The sequence below is a fragment of the Periplaneta americana genome, chromosome 3 (assembly GCF_040183065.1).
Source record: "Periplaneta americana isolate PAMFEO1 chromosome 3, P.americana_PAMFEO1_priV1, whole genome shotgun sequence".
Lineage (NCBI taxonomy): Eukaryota > Metazoa > Arthropoda > Insecta > Blattodea > Blattidae > Periplaneta > Periplaneta americana.
In genome coordinates this window covers 45,223,015-45,244,041 of record NC_091119.1, presented here as the reverse complement: position 1 = coordinate 45,244,041, position 21,027 = coordinate 45,223,015, and the positions used below count along the sequence as shown (strand labels likewise).

The window sequence follows — 21,027 nt, the reverse complement described above, 5'->3', positions numbered from 1 at the left end:
GTGAAGAAAGAATGATGCTGAAACTGATTAGGAAGAGGAAAAGGAATTGACTGGGTCACTGGTTGAGAAGAAACTACCTTCTGAAAGATGCACTGGAAGGAATGGTGAACGGGAAAAGAGTTCGGGGCAGAAGAAGATATCAGGTGATAGACGACATTAAGATATATGGATCATATTCGGAGACTAAGAGGAAGAGAGAAAATAGGAGAGACTGGAGGATGCTGGGTTTGTAGTGAAAGACCTGCTCTTAAGCAGAACAGTATGAATGAATTAATGATTATCTGTTCTATAATAACCACAAAAGATTCAGAAGAGATATGGTTGTATAAAAATATAATATAACAATCATTTTAATTAGATAGAAATGTTTAACTAAAAAACAATATTGAAGTTTTATCTTCTAGTCTGGATGTGCAGTAAGAAATTTCATTTATTCGTCTTGTAAATCAGTCTACAGTTAAAAGCAAGTTGCAAACAGGAATAACATTGATGATGCGAAAAGGAATTGCAAAACAAATAAAGCTTGTTATAAGAGAATATGTAATCTTAATGACATCACTTATTTTTAGATTTCATAAAGAATTTTGATGCTGTAGTGTTCACACATCGCTCGTAGACTCAAGAAGGAAATACATTTTAAGTTCAGTACTCTTATTAAAACGTACACCGAATTCGGAGACATACGCTCTACACTATACATACGGATATGATGCAAGATAGCCTAGTGGCAAGGCACACATTTGTCTAAATACACGATTCAGCGTAAACAATAACCACGCAACGAATTTCAATAATTTAGTTGTTACCATGCTTGTCATTGAGTCCGAGGTATGTGGGTCGAAACTTTACCGAGAGAGACGAATTCTTAAGAGCACTAAAATCCTTAACATGACTTCTTTTAGAATAGAAGTAAAGTGAAGATTTGTAGTACGTGAATAAAATCTGTCGCTTAATGACAGAACTATACCTATGGTTAGGTTAGGTTACTTGAAATCACGTTACGGTGGCTACAGGCGAGTTGGGACGACCCTTTGTACGTCGGCCATACTGAGGCCTATTGTGCACCCCGAATGTTATGGGATGAATGAGGATGAGGGTGTACCAGCCCACCGGCCGCATGTGACCCCTCACCCGCTCTAAGTTCAAACCGCCAATGTGATGAAGCAGCACAGGATCCATTCCAACGGTTTTCCAAGGTGTCGAAGCGCCCTTGGAAGTGCTCCTAAGGAATGAATCCTGGTAGAGATATTGCGGAAGGCTGGGAACCCAGGAACGGTAGTGGAGAGGACGCCCTCTCTCGTAAGCGAATGAAGACATGCGCCTTGACCTGAATATGTCTATTGAAAGAGATGAAGATGAATGATATATGGTAATAAGAAATTTAAATTTTTTTTCTACACGGGAATGAAAGGTAAATGGACCGTGGCAATGAAAATTCCAACCCGGCATTTGCCGAAGTAACTGTGGAAACCACGGAGAAACCACAGTTAGGTTGGTCGTCCGGGAATCGAAACACGGACCTCCCGAATGCGAGTCCCATGCGATACGCATGACCCAACTGTTCGGTATACCTATGGTAGTGAAGTGTGGACAATCAAACAAAAGGTAACAAACGGTTTGAAGGCTATCGAAATTAGTTAGAAACTGCAGAATACACACTTTCGAACCAGAAGAGAAATGAGGACACTCGACTAGACTAGGAAGTAGAACCAGCATCAACAAAATCGAGAAACAGAAAATACCGTATTTTCTCGAATACACCGTGCCCTCGAATAAGCCGCGCACCCCGCTTTTGAAAGACCAAAAATAAAAAAAATACAGAAATAAAACAAACACAAATTAGAAAAACAAAACTTTCAACAATTTTTTTTTCAAGACAAATTAAAAACAATTACATACAAATGCAGTTCAGTTAATAATAACAGGATCCTCCAGTCTCTAGTGCAACTTTCACTTACGTCAAATTTACGGGCTCTAAGAAGATTTCCATGTTTCTCAGAATCTTTGGTAATTTTAAGTTTTTCGCTGCGAGTAAAGGATCGCAATCTCATACCTTGAGCGATACTCATTTTCAGAATTGAAAATACAAGACGCACAAACTGTACACTTGTCACTCTTGAACTTGATTCTGACACATGTACTGCTAATCGAAACGCCACTTAACAATACAAATTGAAATAACAGATCGGGAAAATAATGGCATAGGATTTTCACAGGAGGATAATTTGACAATGTCGCCAACTTCTTTTAGAATAATCCGCGCACTCGTATTTTTTTACTTGTACTTCGGAAAAAAAAAGTGCGCGGGATATTCGAGAAAGTATGGTAATTGCATTTGACATGTTTTGAGAATGGACAAATATAGATATCTAGAATAATAATGAATTAACTGCATACCGTATTGTCAAAATATCTTTAAATAATATAAATTATGAAAATTACATATCAGATATTCGCTGGTCTAAAGCCATAAACTACGAGGTTGGACAATTGTTTGGAGTTGTGTGCTTTAGAATTATTGTTAACACTTCCACCGTTTTACCTTCTGGAGTTATTCTTTCTATAGCCTGTCTATCCAGCGAATGGGGATTATATGGAATGGACACTGAGCGAATTTTCCTGTCCTGTTTTTCTGTGTGCATGCGCTCCGACGGCGTTTACTTTCACTTTCAAGCGCTAAAGGTTGGTGTAATCGATCACACGCAAGATTTTCTCGATAATAATTGAATATAAGAGTTGAGACCACTGCCTCCTGGATTACATCTTATGTAAGCAGCCAAAAGAAGCGATCCAGCAGGCAGTGGTTCAGATCCCAACATCACCTACCTTGTTGCATAATCCAGTAACGGCTTTGCTTCAAATAAAATCAAGTTAACAGCTTTTCCTCATTTCTCAGTAATAAATTATCTGTAGTAATAATGTTTATGTTTTATGTATAATAAATTATATTTTAAAATAATGTATTACATTATAAAATTATGTATCAAATTCGTTTAATATTTGTATACAATATATAGGCACATAGGAGTTTTGTTTCTCATTTGTCAACGTCTTAACTCTAATGGTATTGAGAGGTTCATTATCCATTTTACACAGTCACTTGTATAATACTGCGTAATATATATATATATATATATATATATATATATATATATATATATATATATTTTACTTCATTTCATTACTCTTCAATGTACTTTCATCTCATGTTTCTCCGAAATCAAATTGTACTTTATTTTTTAAATTTACCATTGTTCCGTATTCTCTTCGAAATCGTATTGTATTTTTAATTTAACCTCTGCTTTGTATTCTGGATCCTAGTGGTCAGCCGTAGATGTCGGCCAGATGTCCCAAATTGTGGAATTTGTGTATAAAGGAACTCTAGAGTCTATACAATACAGATAATGATGGATTTATTATTTCATCGGTCTAATTTATTTTGAGTACATAATGTACCTAGCTGTATTAATTGTGTGTGTTATATTTCCGCTGTGTCGACTGCTAGCTGGTGTGACGTCAGCGCCAACTCTAGGGAAAAAGCAGAATCACACGCTCAAGCTGGTTTGAAGGTCTTTGAAATCAATCATGCTACATCAAAGGTACCGACGCGAAGTGTTCATACTTATAATTCGCTATATGCTCGTTACCTCGGTAACTGGTCCACGAGTCTATCAAAAATGACTATGATCACTGACAGATGGAAAGTATACTTCCTGAAACCACTTGAAGAGGTGAGTTCTCATAAGCATTTCTGATTTTGAGGGCAATGCATAAACATTTGGGGTGTTAAACATTTTCTTCTTCGCGATGGCAATGGAGATATGAATATATGTATGTTAAGCAGTTGGAACAGATGCATTATAGGACCCACCCTGAGTATTCTATAGTATCGATTGTATATTATGTTGGGATTATTATATCAAGTATGCCATCTTAACAACACTACAGCATACTACAAACATGTATCATTTAATGAAACCAATATCAATGAAATTAAGCGCATATTAGTCACCTTTGTTATACAATATATTATATTTTATTCAAAATAAAGTTAAAGAAACAAACCAAAGCTAAACTTAAAATATTTTACCACAAATTTAATATGGTCCACGTAAAATACTAATTTTACTCCATTTATGCTGCATTTTTAGCCCTGAGAAAATACTAGTCTTTCCAAAAACATATTTTCCCTGGACCAAAAAATGTAAATAAAAAATTGTTTTAAAAATTATTTTCCCTGGACCAAAAAAATTAAATAAAAAAATTGTTTTAAAAATTATCATTTTACCATGGACCTCAGTGGACATGTTCCGTTTCATTTTCTCCGTTATCCAAGTGATTTCACAAAGTACTACGATACGGCGTTCCTTTGTTTATCATTTAATACCTTGTAATTTCAGATAACATCTCCACAAGAGTGCATCTCGTTTACTTTTACATTTCTTCAAACTCATCCCGGAATTACATGTTTCACAGAACATTTCACTCTTAAATAAACCACAATCATATAAAAAAGCATAGAACATATTTGTGTTTATGGATAAAGCAAGTGAAAAAGTTCTCTTTATAATTCCATAATTTCAAATTCTAGGTTACATTTTAAGCCAACAGGAAGAATTTGATCCACTTGTTTTTGATATTTAACTATAGCTGTCATTATTAAAATCAAACTAATTACAACAATATTCGTTGGTTGGCAACATAATAAAAACTATATATATATATATATATATATATATATATATCGATAATTTAATTGATCGAAACGCTACTTCCGTTGACCTTTTTTTGTGGCTTTGCATATTCTTATATTTAGGACTAGCCGTACCCGTGCGCTCCGCTGCACCCGTTAGAAATAAATATAAAGTAATTACATAATTAAAATAGGACATTTGATCCAGGGAACATTCGTGTTTGATAGAAGGATAAATCGTTTAATATGTTACTTAATTTAAATTGCATCCAAATAATTAAAATGCGATCATTTTGGTCCAGAGACACTCATTTGGTGCAATGACAATTCCTTTAACATGTTTCTTAATTGTTATTACATGCTACAATAGTTTAATGAAGATTGACATCATTTAGATTTAATGTGTATATTTTATTTTACTTGTTATAGGTTCCATTTAATTATGGTAATAACCAGGCTTCGAGACTTTGGACCCGATGCAATAAGTTTACTGTGCATGCACTATAGGTTGTTGACTCGCTGCAGGTAGATAGAGATGTGTTGAGGTAACAATGTTGCTATTTAGAGTAGAGTACGGTAGTATGGGGAAATACACATGTACATTCTAAAAGTAAATATACATTACACAATGATAATGTCAAAAGAATGTGAAAAGCATTTATTCTCCTGTCTTTTATAAGCATTTGTGTTTAATTATACACAATGTTAATGGTGGAAATAAACGTGTAGCAATTTTAGTTTTTTCATTTAGGTCTATCCTATTGGTCGTCTTTAGGAAGTGCAGTTACAGTACCGAATTGCAATGTACTACAAGATACATTCTCAGTGTCTCAAACGTAAATCTTTTTCGGTTATCTGACAAAGTTTGTACTGTAGAAAGCAGCGCTCTACGTCGCATGACGTGATAGGAGCAAAACGAAAAAAACCTAACATCATTGTAGTCTCTAAAGGCTCATTCACAATGAAAATTAAACATAACGTAAGCGTTAACTTAATAATATAAACGTTACGGTAAATTCAAGAAGTCATACCATCATTCACGATGGGAACATAAACATAACAACAAACATACTTGGTAACCACGGAAACATAACAACGACGCCATTACCTCATATTCTGTCTCATACTTCAGCGTTCTGTTTGCAAATCACGTAAGCATAAGCATGAAAGTTTGGAGTTTGCAAACTTTCTTACGGTAATGTTTATGTCAGTGCTTATGTGAATCATTGTGAATGATCCCATTTGGTAGCCTTGGCGCGAACTTCTGTGTTTATGTTACGGTTATGTTTAATTCTCATTGTGAATGGGCCTTAAGAGACAGTCTTTTATTCTCGGGTGACTCTATGTCCACTAATTTGCTGTTTACGTTACACAATGTTCCATAACCGTTATTTTTACATAAAATTGATTTCCACTTCTGTTTTACACATTCAGTAACCGGTGTACTTGATGTCTCATTAATTCTTTGTATAATTTTCTAAATTAATTTGAGGGCTTCCGGCATCTCTTGCTATGACTTTTCTAACCGTGTAATAGTTTCAGACACAGTTTGTATGAAAACCAAATTATTCGTCAGAACCTTCAAATCCAGAGCGTTTTCCTTTGCGTGTTTGTTGGCATTCATTCTACAGTATCCCCACCCACTGTACGCTTTACCACAATACTCAGTACGCCGTTATGCGGATTTCCCACTGAACTGCTCTATCGGGTCCGAAGTCTCGAAGCCTGGTAATAACTTAATTTTAATCCTTGTTTTCTACGTATTCAGTAAATGACGCTTGGCCCACTATGGTTCTGAACCCTTCAAATAACTTAAATTATATTATTAATATTACATTATATATTATATTATATTAATATCATATTATATTATATTATATTATATTATATTATATTATATTATATTATATTATATTATATTATATTATATTATATTATATTATATTATATTATATTATATTATATTATATTATATTATATTATAATTATATTATATTATAATTATATTATATTATAATATATTATATTATAGTTATAATTATAATTATATCAGAAGTTACTGTAATAACATTATAGCATTATGTCCATCTAGAGAAACTACACTTTCCAAGGTGAAATAATAATTAATTATACAAATCGGTTAATTTAGCTTCCGATATTACTTCATACAAACACAGAAACATTCTCTGTAGGCTATCTTTCATAGCTTTCGATTGTTGCTGTCCAAGGCCCCTTATAGACCAAGTCATTTGTTTTTTAATTCATTACACGGCCTTAGATGGCAGTTATTTTAATTTTAAAACTCATTTATCTCATTAAATATCAGTCCTATCAAAATTTTTCAAGGGATAAAACTTATCGCAAATTATTGTTAAAGAAACTTTTGTTATGTAACATTTTTCACAAAAATCAATAATAAGCGAGATATTTCGATTTATTTAATTCAGGCCCCCTTATAACCCCCCTTTTAAATAATGTATTTTGAATGCCATATAGCCTAAAATATAAGTTACTATGAACTTAATTTATATTCCAATTTTCATCGAAATCCGCTCAGCCATTATCGCGTGAAAAGGTAACAAACTTACAGACAGACATACAAACAAAATTTCAAAAAAGCGATTTTCGGTTTCAGGGTGGTTAATTATATATGTTAGGACCAATTATTTTTGGAAAATCGAAAATTACCAGAAAAATTTCGGCTACAGATTTATTATTAGTATAGATGGGTCCTATAATGCATCTGTTCCAAGCAGTTATTTTGAAAAATCATATCTCGAAGGCTTGGCTTTCTCCGGATAGGGAGATTTCTTACTTCAAATGGAACGTATGGGGGAACTGTCGTTGTGAAAATCCATTGTCACTTGGTGAGCCTTCCTTGTTAGAGCTCTGCGCGTTATTTTCTCATGGATCAATAACGTTTATGTTTGTATGATAGATCAGTATGCAAAGCCCACAATCCTACATGTAAGTGTGCGTCCGCCTGTCCACAAGCGCAGGCATGTTTAAATGGATTTATCGGTAAACTGTTGCACTATATGTCATCTGTATCAGCTTCTATCAATTACACCCGTTGATATACACATTAGTAATTAAAACTCACAAGCGTTTTCCTATACAAATTTGATCAGCTCGAAACAAGCTTGTTGGAGGGAGGGGTGGTGCAGACGCTAGCTCGCTCGCTCGCACCTGCGTCGTTTGTCTATCTCGACTGTGCAATGCATCCGACGCCTTGTTTGAGCAGTCCTGACAGAATGACAGGGTTCTCGAATTGCAACAACGCCGTTATTGAAGTACCAAAGATAAAACTCTGGGATACAATTGCATTTGTGTAAATGGGAACGCTTTTAAATGCATCGGAACACAACACTTTCAGTAGAAAGACTTTGATAACATGTGACACCTCCTTTTTTGTAGCTTAGATGACCGTTTTTACATAAGATAAAACCTAACACTTTCAGATTTACTCATATAATGCATTTCCTCACCATATAAAATATTATTTGACAATATAGTCATGGAACCCCAAGTCACTCAAGTTCAAGTAGGTTATTGTTACTTACTTAAGGACCGTGCAAAGGTAGCATAATCATTAGTCTTTTAATTGTGGACTGGAATGAATGGTTGGGCGAGGAATATACTGTTTCTTATTATTTTTGTTGAATTTAATTTTTAAGTTAAAAAGCTTACATTTATTTATAGGACGAGAAAAATTGCTAGATCAACAGATGCTCCGGCATGGGCAATGCCTCTTGCTAGTGGTGGATATACTGTTCATCCTGTTCCTGCACCTCTTTCTACTATGCTACTTGGATTTTATAAAATCCGGAGGTTCATTGCCGCCCTCACATAAGCCAGCCATCGGTCCCTATCCTGAGCAAGATTAATCCACTTCCAAGCATAATATCCCACCTTCCTCAAATCCATTTTAATATTGTTCTTCCATCTACGTCTCGGCCTCCCCAAAGGTCTTTTTCCCTCTGGCCTCCCAACTAACACTCTATATATATTTCTGGATTCGCCCATACGTGCTACATGCCCTGCCCATCTCAAACGTCTGGATTTAATGTTCCTAATTATGTCAGGTGAAGAATACAATGCGTGCAGTTCTGCGTTGTGTAACTTTCTCCATTCCCTGTAATTTCATCCCTCTTACAAGCAAACAATCTGATGGGAGCAGATAAAAAAATAGTTAAAGTGTTTTTCTTTCTTCATGTTAATAATGTCGAAAGAAGTACTTATACAAATTTTGGCCACTCGACCAAAATTACGAGGCCGTCTAGAAAGTGATTTTTCGTGGGGCCGTTTACAGAAAAAAAAGCACAAATGCATGGAATGATTTATTGAAACAGATACAGCAATTGTTACGCTATTTGTCAACATATCCCCCACTGAAATTGAGACATTTTTCATATCATGGAATCAATGCTTTTATCCTTGTGTCGCAGAAGTCAGCCGCCTGGGATCGGAACCAGCGTTTGTCAACCGTCTCCACTCTTTGTCGATCCCATGATGTGACAAATGTCTCAGTTCCGGTGGAGAATATGTTGAAAAACAGCTTCACAATTGCTGTGTCTGTTCCAATAAAGTTGTCCAATGAAATTATGTTTCTTACTGTTAACGGCCCCTGGCGAACTTATTTTTTACGGCCCTCGTAATTGCGATCGAGTGGCCAAAATTTGTATAAGCATTTCTTTTGACATTATTAACATGGTGAAAGAAAAAAACAACTTTTTATCTGTCCCCATCAGAATGTTTGCTTGTTAGCCCCAAATATTTTCCTAAGTAGGTATCTTATTCTCAAACACCCTTAACCTCTGTTCCTCTTTCAAAGTGGGAGTCAAAGTTTCACAACCATACAGAACAACCGGTAATATAACTGACATAAATTCCAACTTTCAGCTTTTTTTGAGAGCAGACTATCCGTAGACGACAAAAGCTTCTCAACCGAATAATAACTGATATTTCCCATATTTATTCTGCGTTTAATTTCCTCTCGAGTGTCATTTATATTTGTTAATGTTACTCCAAGATATTTGAATTGTTCCAGCTTCTCAAAGGATAAATTTCCAATATTTATATTTCCATTTCGTACTATATTCTGGTCACTAGCTACATAATCATATACTTTGTCTTTTTGGGATTTACTTCCAAACCTGTCTCTTTACTTACTTCAAGTAATATTCCCACGTTTTCCTAAGTATTTTGTGCATTTTCTCCTAACTTATTCACGTTATACGCATAAACTAGTAACTGATGTAGTAGATTATTATTAGTAATAATATTAGTATTAGTATCGGTACCGTTATCATTAACAACTTACTACAGTACCTATATTTTCTGTGCTAGAGTATGAAACACAAATTAAAAGTTTATCACCATCGCACCCAGCGTACTGCAATACTGTCATGATTGCTACTTTTGATACTCCTTAAATTTATTTAAAAAAACAATACAGAAATACTTTTTTCACATTAAGACTCCTCAGGACTCCACACAAACATTATTAATTATTTTTCTGTCAGCAGCTATTAAAAATAAAATTTATGGAGCAAAAAATAAAGGCATTTAAGTAATTAACTGTTACTTATCTCGAATTAACTCAGACACACTCGACAAAGGATTTTCTAAAGCTTGGTATAGGTCAAGAGAATGGATTAACATTGCTATGTAAAACGAAACGAATATATTGTTGGATAAAAATTAATTCAAATACATCCGACACAAACATTTCAACTACGCTTCAATATCTCAGGATCCCAGGTCAACATCGCTATGTATAAACCAAACAAATACATTGTTAGATAAATAATTGAGATGCATCCGACACAGACATTTAAACTAAGCTTATCGTTTTCTATAGCCTTAACCAAACAAATGCATTGTTAGATATGAATAGAGATGCATACAATTTAGTCAGAAGTATCCAAAACAGATATTGTAACTAATTTTCCTATAGGTAAAAAGAAACGGATCATCATCGCTATAAATGCACCAAACAAATGCATTATTAGATACAAATTGAAATGCATGTAAGTATAATTAAATCAGATACATCCAACACAGATAGGCCTATCAAACCAGTCTTCCTATAGGCCCACAACATGAATCCACATCACTACATATAAATCAAACAAATTAAGTTGTTAGATACCAATTAATGGAAATGCATGCAATTTAATCAGATGTATTCAACACAAATATTTCCACTAATCTTCCTATAGATCAAGAACATGGTCAAATCGCTACGTATAAACCAAATAAATTAGATACAAATTAATTGAGATGCATCCAATCTAATTCAGATGTATCCAACACAGACATTTAAACTAAGCTTCCTATAGGTCAAGGGCATGAGTCAACACCGATGTAAACAAAACAAATACATTTAGATACAAATTCTTATGCATCCAACAGACATTTGAACTAATTTTTGTAGGGCCAAGGGCACAAATTCACACCGCTATTTATTAGCCAAACAAATGCATTGTTTAATAAAAATTCATTCAAATGCAATCGACACAAGCATTTGAATTAAGCTTCCTATAGATCGCGAACACGGATCATCATCTCTATGTATAAACCAAACAAATATATTGTTGTATACAACTAATTCAGATACATCCGACACAGATATCTGAATTAAGCTTCCTAATCGCGAACACGGATCAACATCTCTATGTATAAACCAAACAAGTATATTGTTGTATATAACTAATTTTCAGATATATCCGACACAGATATTTGAATTCAGCTTCCTATAGATCGCGAACACGGATCACCATCTCTACGTATAAACCAAACAAATATATTGTTGTATACAACTAATTCAGATAAATCCGACACAGATATTTGAATTAAGCTTCCTATAGATAATTAACACGGATCAATATCTCTATGTATAAACCAAACAAGTATATTGTTGTATACAACTAATTCAGATACATCCGACACAGATATTTGAATTAAATTTCCTATAGATCGCGAACACGGATCAACATTTCTATATATAAACCAAACAAATATATTGTTGGATACAACCAATTCAGATACATCCGACACAGATATTTGAATTAAGCTTCCTATAGATAATGAACACGGATCAACATCTCTATGTATAAACCAAACAAGTGTATTGTTGTATACAACTAACTCAGATACATCCGACACAGATATTTGAATTAAGCTTCCTATAGATAGAGAACACGCATCAAACAAATATAGTGTTGTATACAAATAATTCAGATAAATCCGACACAGATATTTGAATTAAGCTTCCTGTAGATCGCGAACACGGATCAACATCTCTATGTATAAATCAAACAAATATATTGTTGGATACAAACTAATTCAGATACATCCGATACAGATATTTGAATTAAGCTTCCTATAGATAGCAAACACGGATCAACATCTCTATGTATAAACCAAATAAATGTATTGTTGGATACAAACTAATTCAGATACATCCGACACAGATATTTGAATTAAGCTTCCTATAGATAGCGAACTACAAATATAGTGTTGTATACAAATAATTCAGATACATCAGACACAGATATTTGAATTAAGCTTCCTATAGATCGCGAACACGGATCAACATCTCTATGTATAAACCAAATAAATGTATTGTTGTATAAATTAATTCAGATACATCCGACACAGATATTTGAATTAATGTTCCTATAAATCCCGTAATTAATCCTCTAAATACGGAGCCAATGTGTCACCTTAGGTATAACATAATCTGCTATTCAGTTTAAATCAGAAACGAAACGAGTATTCTGTGCAATAGTTCGATCGATTATAAGAGAAGCGCTATTGAAATTCACCTCATTAAAATCTCGATTATCTGATACACTCGGCCCGTTTTAATTTTTTCATATTCGGCTCTCGGCTTTGAAAGAGGAAACTCATGGCGATCAGATTATCGAATCACGGAAATTAACTCGGAATGAAATAGCCTATACGGCACAGTATGCGATCATTGTTGTAACATTTCATATAGTTTCAAATGGGTTTCTATTTTAATCTGTTTTATTATTGTCGAACTGCGGCTCAGTGTTCACTGAATATCAATATTGTGCATAAATATTGAAATAAATTAAAAGTTTTTAAGTTTCTTTTCATTATTCATCTTTTTTGGCTTCTACACTGCTGTCGTTGTTTACCGATTCCCTCTACTGAAATTTGAAATTTGAGATTAACACCAGACACTCGAATTGCTGGCTTTCCTGGCCGTGTGGTTAGCACGACATAGGGCTGCCGCTGATATAACTCAAGATAATACAACACAGGGGACAAACACTCAGTGAAGTGATGGGACATTCATTTTCATTGTTAACCATAAAAATAAATTCATTTCAGATATCATAACTTCAAAATATTCAATTATCAGTCTTATGGTCAGTCCCGTTTAAGCTGAATAATTTATACTGAAATATATTAACAATTAATATATTGTTCGATTTTGGAGACTGTTTTATCATAAATATTAAATTTGGAAGTTAGGTTTAATTAGAAAATTTGTGCATTGTTCTATACGCACTTTTAACACTTATAAAATCACTGATTAACTTTCACAACTTCTTTCTGTGTTAACTTTTTAGGAAATGATCTGTCTGACTAGTTTTGAAGTGTTATCCTTCATTGTCTGAAGCCCAGTTGAAGGATAACACTTCGAAACTAGACAGCCAGGTAATTTCCTAAAAAGGTAAAGAAGTTGTAAAAGTTAATCAATAGAAAATTTGATTTCAACTTTCAGAAACCTTTTCGGATGCTCTGATAAAGAATATATTATTCAGGTTTACTTGGATTAATTCTATATCCCTTATGCTTCTTATCACTTGTAATAGTTTTTATATCTTCAAAACATAGTGCATATAAGATGAGTTATGCATTTATTTGACATTTATTTTCAATTTCAGAGATTCTTCAATCATTGAGAGTGCATTATGATGATAATGGAGTAATTGTGAAATTAAGTCAACAAAGTAACTTCAGTATTAAAAGAGAAATTTCGCCTCAATCGTTCTGTCCACCACAAATAATCTGAGAACATACCTTAAACGAATAATAGCGCACCATGGAAGTAACACAATACCAGTGGTTATAATAAATCGAGTAATATGTTTATATGTAAATCTGCTCGGTTACAGACATATCATAGGAGAAATGTATTGTTCTTACTTCTTCTTGTCGAATTATATGGAAGAAATGCATAAACTGCATAACATTTTAAAAGGATAACAGATTATATTATCCTATGAGGGAAAAAATTATCAGAGCAAAGAATGTAATGGACGGTCAAATTATAGAACAAGCAAATTCTTTCAGTTACATAAGCTGCAGTCTCACATTTCCCCTAAATATTTTGATAATAAACTTACTAATTACCAAAAAAAAAAAAAAAAACTCGTCATAGTCAAGAATGCTTCAGAAGGAAATCAGAGAAGAAAAAATTATAAATTAAAAAAAATCTGATCATACAATGAACACTCATAATATCGCAAGTCAGAAATATAGAAACTGCAGAATTATGGTTCATTGCATCATTAATAAAAGGTTTATGATTTGATTGCCAAAAAAAATAGTCATTCGTAACAAGTTAGATATGCATAGCATAGCGTCATCATCTCTGCCATTACTTGCAGGAGCAAATTGGTATGATTATATGTTTCTGAAGAATCTGAAGCGTTTCAGTACTTCACACAGGACGGAAAGCGAAATATCGGAAGACCAAAAGGACGTTGGAGAGACGTGGTGAAACCAGAAGATGAAACTAACAAATCGACTTAATTCATATGGCATATAATAAAATTTAGGAGTCAAATTCAACTTAAGTACGATTATGCGACTGTCAATCAAAAGCATTAAATAAATAAAGTTAAACATTATTTCAACAACTTATGTGAACATTAGTAATATGATACATTTGTTTCTTTAAAATCAATTAAATTGTGAAGCAAATTGTGAAGTTTCAACAACATTATTTCGACAGCAGTAGAGTTGTGCAGAATAGAGACAGATAGAAAGAGTGGCAAGAAAAAAACAAGATGTCAACTGCTTTGTGTTAAGATTTTTGAACACCCGGTATACATAGCTCACAGCTTCACACTTCGAGACAGACCCGGCGAAAACTCAGTCCGTGGGATATGCGGCTACACCGCATAGGGAGGGGGGGGAGGAAACTGGCCCATGACAACACAAATCGCGCTCTGCTAAGCCGTGCAAAGATTGCAACAGGAGCCAGTGAGTTATCTCACTGCCACCTCCACTAGTAACCAAATTGACACTTTCGAATGAAGCTTTTAAGTTAGCGTCAATCAGTAGCTTAATACTTGTAAACTCCCGTTTATCGATTCGGCATATTTCAACCCTCTTCTCTTTCGTGTTCTGGAATTACGAAATTATATGTTTCAGAAATGTAGGTAGCTAATCGATCCCTAAAAGCGTCGACATGAACAGCATTGTGTATAGGCCTAATATAGAAAAGGTTTTCTTCACTCGAATTCTTCTTTTTGTGTTTTCTTTGGCATTGAAAAGGATTCTCGATTTCTTATTTGCATTGTTTGTATGAATTAGCATGTTTTTTTTAACCATAGAAGCGCTTCAATTTCTAAGATTTGTAATGTAATTTATAACAAATGTGTGATTATGTTAGGATTTCGAAGTTACATAATTAGCGTGACGTTGAAACTATCGACTAATTATTTTACATTTTCGTTATCGATCCAGTAACATCCCTTTATCTTTTTGAAGTTCTGAAATTACGAAATATTTGTATGTACCATAAGTGAAAATTATAACATTTTTGCAATCTTCGCTAAACCTTTTAAATTAACAGCATTGCATACGCGGAAGTTTGCGTAACTCATTTACTACTAACTTTTACTTTTAATGCAATATGAGATCTTTTTCACTTATGTATGAAATCAATATTGTGTTTAAAAAAAAAAATGAAGCTCGGCAATTCGTTCTTTTGTTAGGTTCGTAACGATATTTGTATCTGTAGAGTTCGAAGAAAAAAAAAAACACGTAAACTGGTGGAGAAAGTGAAAGATAGCAAAATGCCACACTGCGATTTTAAAACAAATTTAGTCGCAGAATAGTAAGAATAGGATCCTCTAGAGAACTGGGACTCACCTGAATCCTGACGCGTCATCTGAGGTCGGCGGGCCGCAACATGAGTCACTGCGGACAGCTGATCTTCACAACATTCGCGGGCCACGATTCCAACTCTACTGGCGAGACAAGCGACTCCGCCTAGCGATTGTAGCGCCCTTGGGTGGAAAATCAAAACAACCAAATTGTAACAATGGCTCGAAACATGGCGGACGCTTCGATTGTGCAGCGTTAACCGGTTCATAGCAAACTAATTAACACGTTCTTACTTTTAAATTACGACTATTCATCTAACAAATTTTGTGTTGACTGAAAACTGACACTTTATTTTAGTTTCTCATTATATGGAGTATGAAAGAGACAGTATTGTGTGGTGCTACAAAAATTCGATTTTCTTTTTTCTGCATTCCTGACATCGAAATAGTGGTTTTGAGCACGTCGTCTGTCTGTCTGTCTGTGTACAGCGACATATCGTGAACTATTGTTGCATTTTGTCCATCTATACTAATAATAAATCTGTAGCCAAAATTTTCCTGGTAATTTTCAAGTTTCCAAAAATAATTGTTGTTAACATGTATAATTAACCATCCTGAAACCGAAAATCGCTTTTTTTAAATGTTTGTATGTCTGTCTGTCTGTCTGGATGTTTGTTACCTTTTCACGCGATAATGGCTGAACTGATTTATATGAAAATTGGAATATAAATTAAGTCGTTGTAACTTAGATTTTAGGCTATATGTCATTCAAAATACTTTATTTAAAAGGGGGGTTATAAGGGGGCTTGAATTAAATAAATTGAAATATCTCCCTTATTATTAATTTTCGTGAGAAATGTTACATAACAAAAGTTTTTTTTTTAATTATTTCCGATAAGTTTTATTCTATGCAAAATTTTGATAGGACTGATATTTCATGAGATAAATGAGTTTTAAAATTTATATAACAAAGCCATCTACAGTAAGCCGCTGTAATGAAATAAAAAACAAATGACTTCATCTATAAGGGGCCTTGAACAACAACAAACGAAATCTATTAAACATAGCCTACAGAGAATATTTGTGTGTTTGTATGAAGTAATATCGATTAAAGGATATACAAGACTTTTAAAATAACAATATAATACATTTTTACCGCCGCCTCAGATTATAGCGTTGTTGTTCCTGCAATAACTCCAATGTGCAAAATATAAAATTTTTGAGTAGAAAGAAAAAACACATTTATTCATTCCATGGCAATGGTACATAGGAGATCGTGAATTCTTACATTTTCGAAAGAAAGAAATATAATTACATATCACTATACATATATGCTGTATCACTATTTAAGTTATTTGAAGGGTTCAGAACCATAGTGGGCCAAGCGCCATTTACTGAAGACGTAGAAAACAAGAGTTAAAATTAAGTTATTACCATAATTCAATGGAAACATATAGCAAGTAATATAAAGTATACACATTAAAACTAAATGATATGTTAATTTTCATTAAACTATGGTTGCATGTAATAACAATTAAGAAACATGTTAAAGGAAATTGTCATTGCACCAAATGAGTGATCTCTGGACCAAAATGATCGCATTTTAATTATTTAAATACAATTTAAATTAAGTAACATATTAAATGATTTATCCTTCTATCAAACACGAATGTTCCCTGGATCAAATGTCCTATTTTAATTATGTAATTACTTTATATTTATTTCTAACGGGTGTAGCGGAGCGCACGGGTACGGCTAGTATTCAATAACTACTAGCACAACCATCTTAAATTAACAAACCATGTTCATATACTTGGCTACGTTGCTGCACCAGCATAATATTGTGGTTCAATTGCAGAAAACGTAGCAGAAGAAACATTTACAAAATATGTTTAAAATTCAGTATTAATAGCTTTGTAGTAGCTTGAAAGCCTACCCCGGAGTGATCAGACCTCCGGCACTACAGTTACACGATAAAATTAAAATATTATATAAAAATAATGGTTCGTTTTCCCTGCTTTGGTTTGCATTAAAATATGACGTTTTATCATTAATGTTTTAAAAATCACTGGGCCTGTACCTGAAGTAGGCCTATATAATTATCGTGGGCTATAATAATAATAATAATAATAATAATAATAATAATAATAATAATAAATCATAAATCATAGGCTTCATGCGTTGGACCCTTTAATCCGTTTCTTCAACAAGAATTATAGCTGTTCTCGCAATTTTTTTTTTTTTTTAGATCCTCCAATTCTTAACGAACTGATTTCAGTAATTAAAAACTCTAAGGCTAATAAGACGCAGGGGAAGATAGTATAAATATAGAATTGTTCACAAATTTAAGTTAGCCACTTTTGCACCAATTTTTTCGATTTTTTTTTAATTTGATTTGGAAAGGCAAAGAACCAGCCAATTGCTGGACGAAATGTTTAGTTCATTCATTCATAGTGTTCTGTCCAAGGGCAGGTCTTTCACTGTAAACCCAGCATTCTCCAGTCTTTCCTATTTTCTGTCTTCCTCTTTGTCTCCGCAATATATCTTAATGTCGTCTATCATTTGATATCTTCTTCTGCCACGGACTCTTCTCTCGTTCACCATTCCTTCCAGTACATCCTTTAGTAGGCAGTTTCTTCTCAACCAGTGACCCAGCAAATTCCTTTTCCTCTTCCTGATCAGTTTCAGCATCATTCTTTCTTCAACCACTCTTTCCAACACAGCTTATTTTCTTACTCTGTCTGTCCATTTCACACGCTCCATCCTTCTCCATATCCACATTTCAAATGCTTTCATTCGCTTCTCTTCACTTCGTCGTAATGTCCATGTTTCTGTCCCATACAATGCTACACTCCATACAAAGCACTTTACTAGTCTCTTTCTAAGTTCTTCCTCCAGAAATCCGCAGAAGATGCTCCTTTTTCTATTAAAAGCTTCCTTGACCATTGCTATTCTCCTTTTGACTTCTTGGCAGCAGCTCGTGTTACTGCTTCTAGTACACCCCAAGTATTTGAAGCTGTCCACTTGCTCTACTGTCTCGTTTAGAATTCGCAAGTTTACTTTCCTTACTTTTTTTCCCATGACCATGGTCTTCGTCTTATTGGTATGTATCGTCATTCCATACTGTTCACAGATTTCATTAAGCTGCAGTAGCATATTCCTTAGTATCATCTCCTCTTCTGCTAACAACGCCATATCATCAGCAAATCTTATACACTTTATTCTTCTTCCTCCTACTATCACTCCTCCCATGTTTTGAAAATAATTCTTCGCTAAATCCTCCAAGTAGATTTTGAACAGAGTATGTGATAAAGGGCATCCTTGTCGTACTCCTCTCCCTATTTCACTTCCTTCTGACATTTCTTCTCCTATCCTGACTTTGACTTGTTGTTTCATATAAAGGTTACTATACCAATTTATAAGAAAGCAAACAGAATACTATGTGATAATTATAGGGACATTCGTTTATAAATACCAGATATAGGCCTAGCTAATATCTATTCTAGTTTAATAAAAAAAACAAATTAAATACATATTATTAGAACATTTTAGAAGAACAAAATGGTTTCAGAAATGTAGATTATGTTGCGATGGTTATTTTACAGTGAAATTACTTATTGACTTATGGCTTTTAAGGAACCTGGAGGCACATTGCCGCCCTCACATAAGCCCGTCATCGGTCCCTATCCTGTACAAGATTAATCCAGTCTCTACAATCATATCCCACCTCCCTCAAATCCATTTTAATATTAACCTCCTATCTAAGTCTCGGCCTCCCCAAAGGCATTTTCCCTCCGGCCTCCCAAGTAACACTATATATATATATATATATATATATATATATATATATATATTTATTTATTTATTTATTTATTTATTTATTTATTCATTCATTCATTTATTCATTTATTCATTTATTCATTTATTTATTTATTTATTTTGCAATAATTGTAACATAAAATATAATATATACAGAGAAACTTTAGCTCGCCCCTGAAAGAGTAGAACTCGTGCTCATGGGCGGATTCCTGAATTGAAATTAATAATTATACAATACAATTTGTCTTATGTCTACGTATATGTATAAATTTAAATTTACAATTTTTCAATTTTTATAAAATCCATACATAACTTTTTAAATTTAATACTAGAACTATTAGAATTGACAAGATTAGGATATTTAAATATATGCATATATGCATTTCTGGATTCGCCCATACGTGCTACGTGTTCTGCCCATCTCAAACGTCTGGATTTAATGCTTCTAATTAAGTCAGGTGAAGAATACAATGAGTGCAGTTGAAATTATTAATTAAATTATTAAACATATTAGCTACTGATAATATTTCACCATAGTTTCTCCAGAGGACAAGGGTACCACGCCAAGCACTAAATCACCGCCCTTTAGGAACAAGATCTTTGGACCGTTCGCTGAAACAATGGAGTGAGACCGTAACAGGTCACCAGGCTTAATACGTGATAGGAAGAAGAAGAAGAAGAAGAAGAAGAAGAAGAAGAGTTTCTCCAAAGAACGGGAATTGGACCCAGATTTTTACTGGTGTAAAACAAGAATGTCCACTTTCACCGCTTCTATTTAATATACAGGATGATTCACGAGAGTCCCGCGCCGTGGCGTCGTGGTCTAAGGCATCCTGCCTAGGACTCGCGTTACGGAATGCGCGCTGATTCGAGTCCTCATGGGAGAAGAAATTTTCTTATGAAATTTCAGCCAGTGTATGGGACCGGTGGCTACCCAGTATCGTGATGCACTTGGGGAGATACGATAGGTAGCGAAATCCGGTTGCGAAAGCCAGCTATAACGGCTGGGGGAATCATCGGGCTCACCACACGATACCTCCATTCTGGTGGATGATCGTTCACCTCTGCTTCGGCATGTGGGCGTGAGGCCAACAGCCGGCTGATCGATCTAGGCCTTTACGGGCTGTAGCACCACGGATTATTATATTACTCACGAGGATTTACAGCCACTTACGGAGCTTATTTCCGAAGACATTCTGAGCAAAATATGTCATATAAACATGTGTCCCAATCTCAATATTTTCAGAAATTACACTACTTTGAAGTTGTTGTAAAATACTTTTTTCTTTAGTTTTAAGGATAATATAATATTACAAATAGAAAATAAACTGTTCAGAGGTATCATTTCTTTAATTGGCTAGGTTTCTGAAGCTAAAAATGTGTTGTTATTGCTTTGTATATTTTTTTCAACTGAAA

At 34.1% G+C, this 21,027-nt stretch overlaps 2 protein-coding genes across 14 annotated transcripts in view; one reads left to right on the top strand and one right to left on the bottom strand.

Moving 5' to 3' along the window:
* Positions 1-15,976, bottom strand: part of pHCl-1 (pH-sensitive chloride channel 1) — a 481,286-nt gene extending 465,310 nt beyond the window's left edge. For all 13 annotated transcript variants that reach the window (XM_069820430.1, XM_069820428.1, XM_069820431.1 and 10 more), the window contains exon 1: positions 15,839-15,976. The gene's annotated coding sequence lies outside the window, so the exon portion shown is untranslated. The remainder of the gene's footprint in view (positions 1-15,838) is intronic.
* The window catches only part of Spag1 (Spag1 axonemal dynein assembly factor), a 329,300-nt gene that overhangs the window by 242,174 nt on the left and 66,099 nt on the right, over positions 1-21,027 (top strand). The gene's annotated exons all lie outside the window — the stretch shown is intronic.